Raw genomic sequence first — 8,768 nt, 5'->3', positions numbered from 1 at the left:
GAGGAGCGGCCTCGCGGGGCCACGCCCCCAGCGCGACCGGCTCCGCCCACCGAGGGGCTGCTGCCCGGGAGCCCCGCCCCCGCTCCGGAGGCCTGCCGATGCTGGGGAAACTCTTGGGGTGCCGAGCGCTCAACAGGGGGAAGAGCTACCCGCGGAGGGGATAGGGGGCAGGGCATCTCCGTGATACCTGAGGAGTGGGGAGGGGCCTGCGAAGGGCCTTGTGCACCAGATTTGAAATTTTAGGGCTTTGGAGATTCGAGGAGTCTGGCGGTGGAGCGACATTAAGGAGTCCTTTTGAGGCGGTTTGGAGGCCCAGAGTAAGATTCTAGGAGATCCGGGGCTGCAGGAGACTTAAGGAAAGAGAAGGAGGCAGGGTGAGGGGTAAAGGCCCTGACGTGACCGTGACCATGCAGACGCTGCAATGAGTGAAAGGGCCCAGGATTTCCCCTTTATGCATTGGTCCCAGAAGAGTTGAAAGAGGCTGCCTCCCCTTCCCAAGTCAAAGGGAAAGGGAAGAAGTGGAAACCCAGAAATTTGTAGACTTAATTCTGGCCTGTCCACTCAGAGGGTTAGGAGTGGGTCCCTCCTGGACAAACAGCTCCTGAGGTTGGAGCTCAGATCGCCTTTTCCCAGCAGAGAGATCTTTGCTGTGGGACCAACTCATGGCAGGGGATGTGACCGCGCTGAGCAGGTGCTCGGGGTTGGGGGATGGTGCTCAGCCATTCCCTGACCTTTCTAGAGGACCATTCCGGCTCCCTGTGGGGTTGTGTTGCCAGTGGCTCCCAGGCCATGGGGTGTGTGTGTGGGGGGGGGGTAGGAATGGCCCAGCCGAAGTCTCTGTCGTCAGTGGTACCCAAATAAGAAATGAGAGGAGGAAGTGGAAGGCCAGACCTGGCGTCTGAAGAGTGGCCAGCCACCACAGAGCGTCAGCATCACAAGCTGGGGGCTCCACATCCTGAGGTTTGCCATTAAACGGAAGCCAGCAATGCACTGTCCTCATCTGTCCCCTCCTCCAGAGTTCCCAAAGCTGTGTTATGCCTTTATAGCTGACATTTATTGAGCATTTACCATGGGCTGTGCACACTCTTTCTGCGTGTCTTTTGCACACGTGAATGAATGCATTCGGTCTTCATGACAACTCTTTGAAATAGGTACTGTTTTCATCCCTTGCACTAGAGGAAACTGAGGCCCCGAGAGGTAAAGGAACTTGCTCTAGGCCACTCTGAGGCAAAGCCGACTCAAACCTGAGCAGCCTGGTTGCAGAGCCGGCCATCTAACCACTATGCAATGCTGTCTTCTGCCCTTCTCCATCCTCTGTTGAAGCCCTGCTCTGGGCCAGGTGCGCAGTGGGTTAGAGAGGCTCTTGGGCAGGTAGGGAGTGGTACAGGGGCCTGTGCTGTGTTAGAGGCATGGCGTGCAGAGTGCAGAGGGGCTAGAGGCCCATCAACCTGGGGAGGCCAGGAAAGGCTTTCTGTCTCCTCTCTCTCTCAGTCCATGGGGTCTGTCTCTGTCTCCTTGGGCCCTGTCTGTCTCTTCCCCGCCCCCAGGCCCCTGGAGCCCCAGCCCCTACAGGAGGTGTGGGTGGGAGGGGGTGCTTCTCCACCCTGCAGCGATTACACAAGTCCAGATGGCAGGATGCTTGTTGGGTGGGGGGCAGGGGGCGGATTGGGGACTGCCAGGAGCCAAGTGCTGGCTCTCTTAGTGCCTTCCTCTCCCTCCTCCCACCTTCCCCCTTGGCACCGTCAAGTGGCCATCAGTGGAGGGGCCGAGGGGGTGTTGGTGGGGAAACACGGGACTCTATTGTGAAGCATTAGCACAGATGGACCCCTGGACCGTCTGCTGCCTGCTCCTGACAGACGGCGTCTGTGGTGGGGGTGGGGATGGGGAGGCGAGCAAAGGCAGGAGAGGCGATGGTTTCTATTTTCTTCACTCCCAGGCTTAACCGGGAAGGTTCCCTCAAAATGGCATCTTATGTCTCTTCCATACGGCCACCCCACCTATCCCGGGGGTTACCCAAGGGACACTTCTTTGCCTGAAACCTGGAGGTGTCATGAGTGTCACCGCACCTGTGTCTGCCAGCCCTGCTGAGACCTTCCTCCTTCAGGGTGACGTGGAGACGGAGACCTCCTCTCGGTAGCCAGGCCAGTCGGCCTCCCCACCTCCAAGTGAGAGAACAGCACCAGAAAGGGCACACATGGTTCCTCTTCCTGCCAGGCAGGGGTCCCTAGAGAACCCCAGCGTAAAGGCAGGCCCAGGAGATGCAACTTCCGTCAGGCTCATTGCGTGACTTCCTCAAATCCCAGAACTTCAGGGCCAGAAATGGCCTTGGAGTCCAGAAAGGATGCCAGGTGGCCCAAGCCCTCATCAACGAAGGAGGTGAACTGAGGCCAGCCATGGAGGGGAAGACGGTGACAGATCAGGCACTAGAACCCACTAGAACCCAGCTGTCCTGACTCTGGAGACGACTTCTTTATTTTTGCTTTTTAGGGCTGCACCTAAGGAATATGGAGGTTCCCAGACTAGGGGTCGAGTTGGAGCTACTGCTGCCGGCCTACACCACAGCCATGGCAACTTGGGATCTGAGTCACGTCTGTGACCCACACCACAGTTCACGGCAACGCCAGATCCTTAACCCACTGAGCGAGGCCAGGGATCAAACCCATAGCCTCATGGACACTATGTCAGGTTCTTAGCCCACTGAGCCACAATGGGAACTCCCTGGAGACTATTTAATTCAACGCCAGATCCTTAACCCACTGAGCGAGGCCAGGGATCAAACCCATAGCCTCATGGACACTATGTCAGGTTCTTAGCCCACTGAGCCACAATGGGAACTCCCTGGAGACTATTTAATTCAGCTGCTGGTAGCTCTCCTGAGAGTGCAGAGATCTGTCTGTGCCTGCTTCCTCCTCCCCATCTCCTCAGTTTCTCCAGGAAGGTGATGGGGGAGCCCAGAATGCCACACCGTGGAGTGCTGGTGCCCTCTGGTGGCCATGAATCTCTTGGCAAATCTTCAAATCTGACTCTGAAGGGCTGTCTGGCTGGTACGAAACTCCACCTGGAATCCCAGCCAGGTTTAAGGACCCCTCCTCTCCCACCCAGGAGGGTGTGCGTCCAGCTGAGACATCATGCTCCACCTCAGTCACCGAGTTTTGGAGTTTTCACACCTGTTAGGAAGTTGTGTTTTGGACCTAAGCCGGTGCTGCCCTGCTGCAGGTGAAACTCCTCCGGGAGAGGGAAGACAGCTGGCGGGCTTCCGCCGAGCAGGAACCTGCACGCGCCAGGCAGTACACGAGGCTCTTGAAGCTTTGCCTTTTCCAACCCACCACGACTTCCTCCTGAGCCTGAGTCTCTTGCCTAGCATCTGCTCTCCTCATCCCATCTTCTGCCGCTCCTTAAGGCTGGGATGAGCGGGGGGGTAAGACGCTGCTGCGTGCTGCCCTCAGCCTCAGACTGGGACACCTCCCCCTCTGTTCTCCTCCCTCCGGAAGCCTCCTTGCAAAAGCCCCATCACTCTGGCTCCTCAGACATCTGCACTCAATCTGTACCTTATTCCTGAGCAAGTCCCAGGCTTTCAGAATGAGCTCCCCAGGCTTGGCTTCCTTTGGCTCCAGCTGCCCTGGCTCCTAGCTCTCAGGGTAGGCAGGGCTTCGTCTGTGGTGGGGGCACAGACAGCGGGGGCTTGGCTAAGGGACAAGGCCTAGGTAAGACCTCTTTTCTTTTTTTGCTTTTTAGGGCCACACCTGTAGCATATGGAAGTTCCCAGGCTAGGGGTCAAATCGGAGCTGTAGCTGCTGGCCTTGGTCACAGCCACAGCAATGCCAGCTCTGAGTTGGACCTGTGACCTACAACACAGCTTAGCACCAGATCCCCAACCAACCCACTGAGCAAGGCCAGGAATTGAACCCGCATCCTCATGGATACTAGTTGGATTCGTTTCCACTACGCCACAATGGGGACTCCAAGACCCCTTTTCTTTGTGACAAGCCCTTGCCCAGATATCCTAACAGTCAGTGGTCTCCTGAGTCCTGTCCTTGCCCACCTGTTCAACCTCTAGGCTTCCATCAGGAGGTCGAGGTGTTTGGGACAAGAGCTCCAGAAGCCCAGGCCCCTCTGGCATCGAGTCCTTGTCTGAGCTCTAGCAGAACTGTTTCATCTGGGACCAGGGAGCTGACTGGCCTTGCTGGGGCTCCCCTGGGTACTGCCACTGCTTCTGAGTGGGAGGTGGGAAGGCGAGGGCCTGGGACTCAGCTGGCTCTCTGGGCAGGAATGAGGGGCTGGGCCCCACTTGTGAGTCGCTGAGGGAGGCCTGGCAGCTGGCGGGCAGCTGACTGGGCAGGGAGTGGTTGTCTCTCTTAATGGCTCCTGTTGCCCAACAGTTTCCACAAGATAGTGTGTGTGTGTGGCCCAGGGGCCCAGGGGCGCGCAGCAGTGGGGACCCATCACAGCCCCAAATTCTCGGGGGTCTGGGAGTCGGAGGAGGGCCGATGTGGCGGTTATCTGTGTTGGATATGGGTGGCCTCTGGATGGCCTGGTATCCACGCTTGAGCAGGTTAGACTGGCAAAGGCAGGAGGGGTCAGCTCTGTGGTTTTCCTACAGTATCCACGTACCACTCCGAGGACAAAGAACGTACTATCTTACCCCGCCTCATTTCAGACAGATGCAGATAGCTAGGACAGAAAATGACGGCTTTTAGGGCCCCAGACCCCCCACATCTCCTCCCTCTTGGCAAACACAACTGTTCGGGTTCCTTCCCCCAGGGGACAGCATTGTACACCAGGCTAAGACTCTCCCCTTCACTCCAAGTGGAAGTCACTGCTCAGAGCTGACCACGCCCCAGACCTGTGCGCGGTCCTACCCCCTGCCCGCTGTCTCTCTTTCCTCCAGCTTTTCCTGCCCCACCATCTCTGCAAAGGTCTCCTCAAGTTAGGCCTGTGTTCCTCCCCCCAACACAGATCCCATCACTCCCTGCTGAGAACCCGTCGATGGCCTATTCCCTACATCAGGACTGACAAAGGGGTGTTCGCTTAGGTGACAACTCCACATAAGCACGCTGTTGAGAAAAATTTGGAGGTCGAGGCTCAGACTGAGATTAACAATCTGAGGTAGCTGTCACCAGGGAAGTGATGGCCTTGGTGGCCCTCAGATTGCAGCCTTTTGACTTCTTGGCACGTGATGGCTTGTTTTGTTTTGTTTTTTTGGCCATGCCTGTGGCATGTGTAAGTTCCTGGGCCGGGGATCGAACCCATGCCACAGCAGCAACCTGAGCCACAGCAGTGCTAATGTCAGATCCTTAATCCACTGAGGCACTAGGGAACTCCCTGAACATCTGTGGTTCTCAAATGCCGATACAGTCTTCTTTTTTTTTTTTTTTTTGTCTTTTCTAGGGCTGCTTCCACAGCATGTGGAGGTTCCCAGGCTAGGGGTCCAATTGGAGCGGTAGCCGCTGGCCTACATCAGAGCCACAGCAACGCGGGATCTGAGCCGCATCTGCGACCTACACCACAGCTCACGGCAACACCAGATCCTTAACCCACTGAGCAAGGCCAGGGATTGAACCCTCAACCTCATGGTTCCTATTCGGATTCGTTAACCACCGAGCCAGGACGGGAACTCCCAGACACATTCTTTTTGATTGATGTCTGCCACCCCACCTCCAGTGAGCAGGCCAGTGCCTACCTCAAGATAGAAGAGATGTTATCTCTATTGCATCTTCCTGTCTGTCCTGTGTTTTCAGAGCATTCTGTGTCTACCCCTATCACAGCACTTAATCTCACTCCATTGTATTTATCTATTAACTAGTCCATCCCCCAGGCAGGGCGCCCCTGGAGGGCTTGCTTTCCTCAGGCACCTCATCTGTGCTTCCTTGAGGCTTTATGTAAGCCTCTCTAATGGGACTTGCTAGAATCTGCCCTAATATTCTCTGTACAAATTCTCTCTCTGTCTCGAAGGGCAGGGGCCACGGATTGTACATCTCTGTATTCTGCCTACTGCTTCACACACTGTGGTGGCTCAACAAATACTCACTTAATCATAATCTATGTAGAGCCCAGTCCATCCCACCGTTCCTTAAACCTTTCTATCCTGTCGTCCCCTAGCCTTGACCTTCGAGGACCATTCCCAGGTGAATTCTGGTCTCCTGTGTGGTGGGCCTTACAAAGGTGAAATGTTAGTCACCTTCAAGGACAAGGAAGAGGTTCCAGAATAGGTTGCCTTTTCCTTTTTCTTTTGGCTGCACCTGTGTGTGGCATGTGGAAGTCTCCAGGCCAGTCGAACCCGAGCCAAAGCAGTGACAACACTGAATCCTTAACCGCTAGGCCACCAGGGAACTCCAATGGCTGCCTTTCTGATGTTCAAAATGGTAAAGCTGAACTTGCAGTCTACAGCCTAGTGAATTCTGGGCCCATGCCTGGCAGATTGGCTTTTGAACTGGGTTGAGATCTACCTCAAGTCACTTCACCTTTCCTTCCGACAGAGATGCAGCAGCCACAAGAATACCTCGCTGCTTCAGCAAGGTACCCGGGCTTCTGCTGTTATCTTTTATCTATAAGAGAATGACGGCCAGGGTGCAAGGACAACTGGATTAACAGCTCGTCTTGGCTACTGGGATATGTGCCAAACTTAAAGCCAACTTCTAGAGGTAGATTTCTCTAGCCCATGATAACCTATCAGCTGCCTTAAAGTATTTTAAGGGACCTTAAATGGAAGACTATATGCTCTGAACCACCTCCAGAAGTCAAGGGAGGCTGCCTAGTTCCATGTGAGGGAGACCCGTCCACTAAGCAGACGGCCCGCACGTGGAGGCTGTGGTCTGAGTGTAATGGCACAAGGCCCGGGACCACTTGGCAGGGATTCTGGGCAAGTGCCTGCCATCATCTTGGCAGCTGATGGGCCAAGTGACTCCTGAGTCCCATCGGAACGCGAGATTCTGTGATTCTAGGACTTGCTCTCTCTAGAGATAGGAAGATCTTCACAGCCACCCACACGCTGAAAATCCCAGAGTAACCATGGAAGATTCCTGTCCCAAAGTCACCTGACCAGCCCCAAGTTCACATGTATATTCCAATTGAGGAGGGAGAAGCTAACAGTGAGGAGAGCTCGGGCTGCCTTTGAGACTAGGTGGTCCGTGACTTACCAGGATCCAGACCCTCTATTGTACGAAGAGAAAAATGCTGAAAGACAAACACAAAGCGCAAGGCAGGTGTTCAGTTCGTCCTGGGCTCCTTGGCACACGCCAGACCCCCCCCCCCCCCCGCCCCCCGTGAAACACATGGAAACAGCCTCAGGAAGACCAGCACGATCCGGTCGGGCCCTCGTCTGCCGTGACCCGCTGCGGCTGGTGTCAATGTCGAACCCTGGCAGGCGGAGGGGAGACTCTCCCTGAGAGCACCTGCCTACAAGGCCGGGTGGCCGGGCCAGAGACGTAAAACAGACGGCACCAGAAAAGCTCTGTGAATAAAACTTTAATAATGTACAGCAGAAACTGGACAGGCTCATTCTTATATTAAAACAAAAGATTTCCTATATTACAACTTATTTACACTTGCATACTGAAGAGGTAAAGTGTCTAAGTGGCTATTTTACAGTCCTTTCTAATAAAATGTACAAAAACAAACAGAAGTACCGAGAATGCCGTTCGGGGGCCTTGATGGCGACATAAGAACGGGCTTGGACTTGGTCTGTGAATCCAGAATCCAGAGGTGCGGGTAGCCCTAAGGATCAGGGTTAGTCTAGCCTCAGGGGGCCAAAACCTCGGCTTTAGTTTCTCCTCAACTCTTTAACTCCCAACTCTTGGGTTAAGAGTGGTGGTGGTGGTGGCGGCAGCGGGGCTGGGAGCTTCCCCAAACCGCTCAGTCTTCCCCAAAGCTGGAGGAGTGTGTGGTGAGGACAGCAGAGCCACCTGGGGAGCGGCCGAGTGGCTTGGGAGTCCCTGGGGTCGAGGAGTGTTGGCAGATCCCAGAGGCTGGCTGAGGCTGGGGAGGAGTCTGATTCCATCACCTCCTGGCACCCGCCTCGCTCTGCCTGCCGCAGGGTGGACAGGTGGGGCGTCAGCAGGGGTGGGGAAGAAGGTCCCCCAATGACACAATTGGTATGCGAGGGAAGTTCATCAGTGGCCAGTAAATTGGCCCAAAGGGTGAGGGGACAATCTCCTTTTACGCAAGGAAAGAAGCAGTACATCAGGAAAATAAATAGGAAGGCCAGGAGCCCCGGGGAGACCGACGTGAGCAGGGAGAGGCTCTCCCCTCCTCCACAGGCTTTGGCAGAGAGTTGCTGGGCTGGAGGCAGGGGCGCTCTGGGGCTGCACACGTGCTGTGCCTCCCGGGGGCAGGAAGGGGGCTGCGGAGGGATGCAGTGGTGGGGGTCTCACTGCCTGCCGCCGGCCTCTTTGGTGGGGGGGTGGGGGTGGGGGGCAATCCTTGCTCCTTGGTGGTCTGAGATATCAGAGCAACCACTCCAGGCTCAAAAGGCTCTCAGAACCAACTACGAAAACTTCTGGTCTCAAAACAGGCACCCGCTAACTTGAATCAGTTCTGTCGTCAGTGCTCCAAGAGAAGGACCCAAGCCTGTCTCGTTCACAGATGTGTTTGCCAGTGCCCAGAGCAGTGCCTGGCACCCGACAGGCCCACAACGAATGTCTGTTGAGTAAATGCCCGGAGGAGGAGGTGCAACCTGTGGGACAATGCACAGAAGGCTAGGGCCCCAGTGCAAAACCCACTTACGGGGCTGGGAGGGGAGGCTGAACGCAAGAGAGACCAACCCCCGAGCC

Source organism: Phacochoerus africanus, chromosome 7 (genome assembly GCF_016906955.1).
Source record: "Phacochoerus africanus isolate WHEZ1 chromosome 7, ROS_Pafr_v1, whole genome shotgun sequence".
NCBI classification, from domain to species: Eukaryota; Metazoa; Chordata; class Mammalia; order Artiodactyla; family Suidae; genus Phacochoerus; species Phacochoerus africanus.
This window is presented reverse-complemented; position numbering follows the sequence as displayed.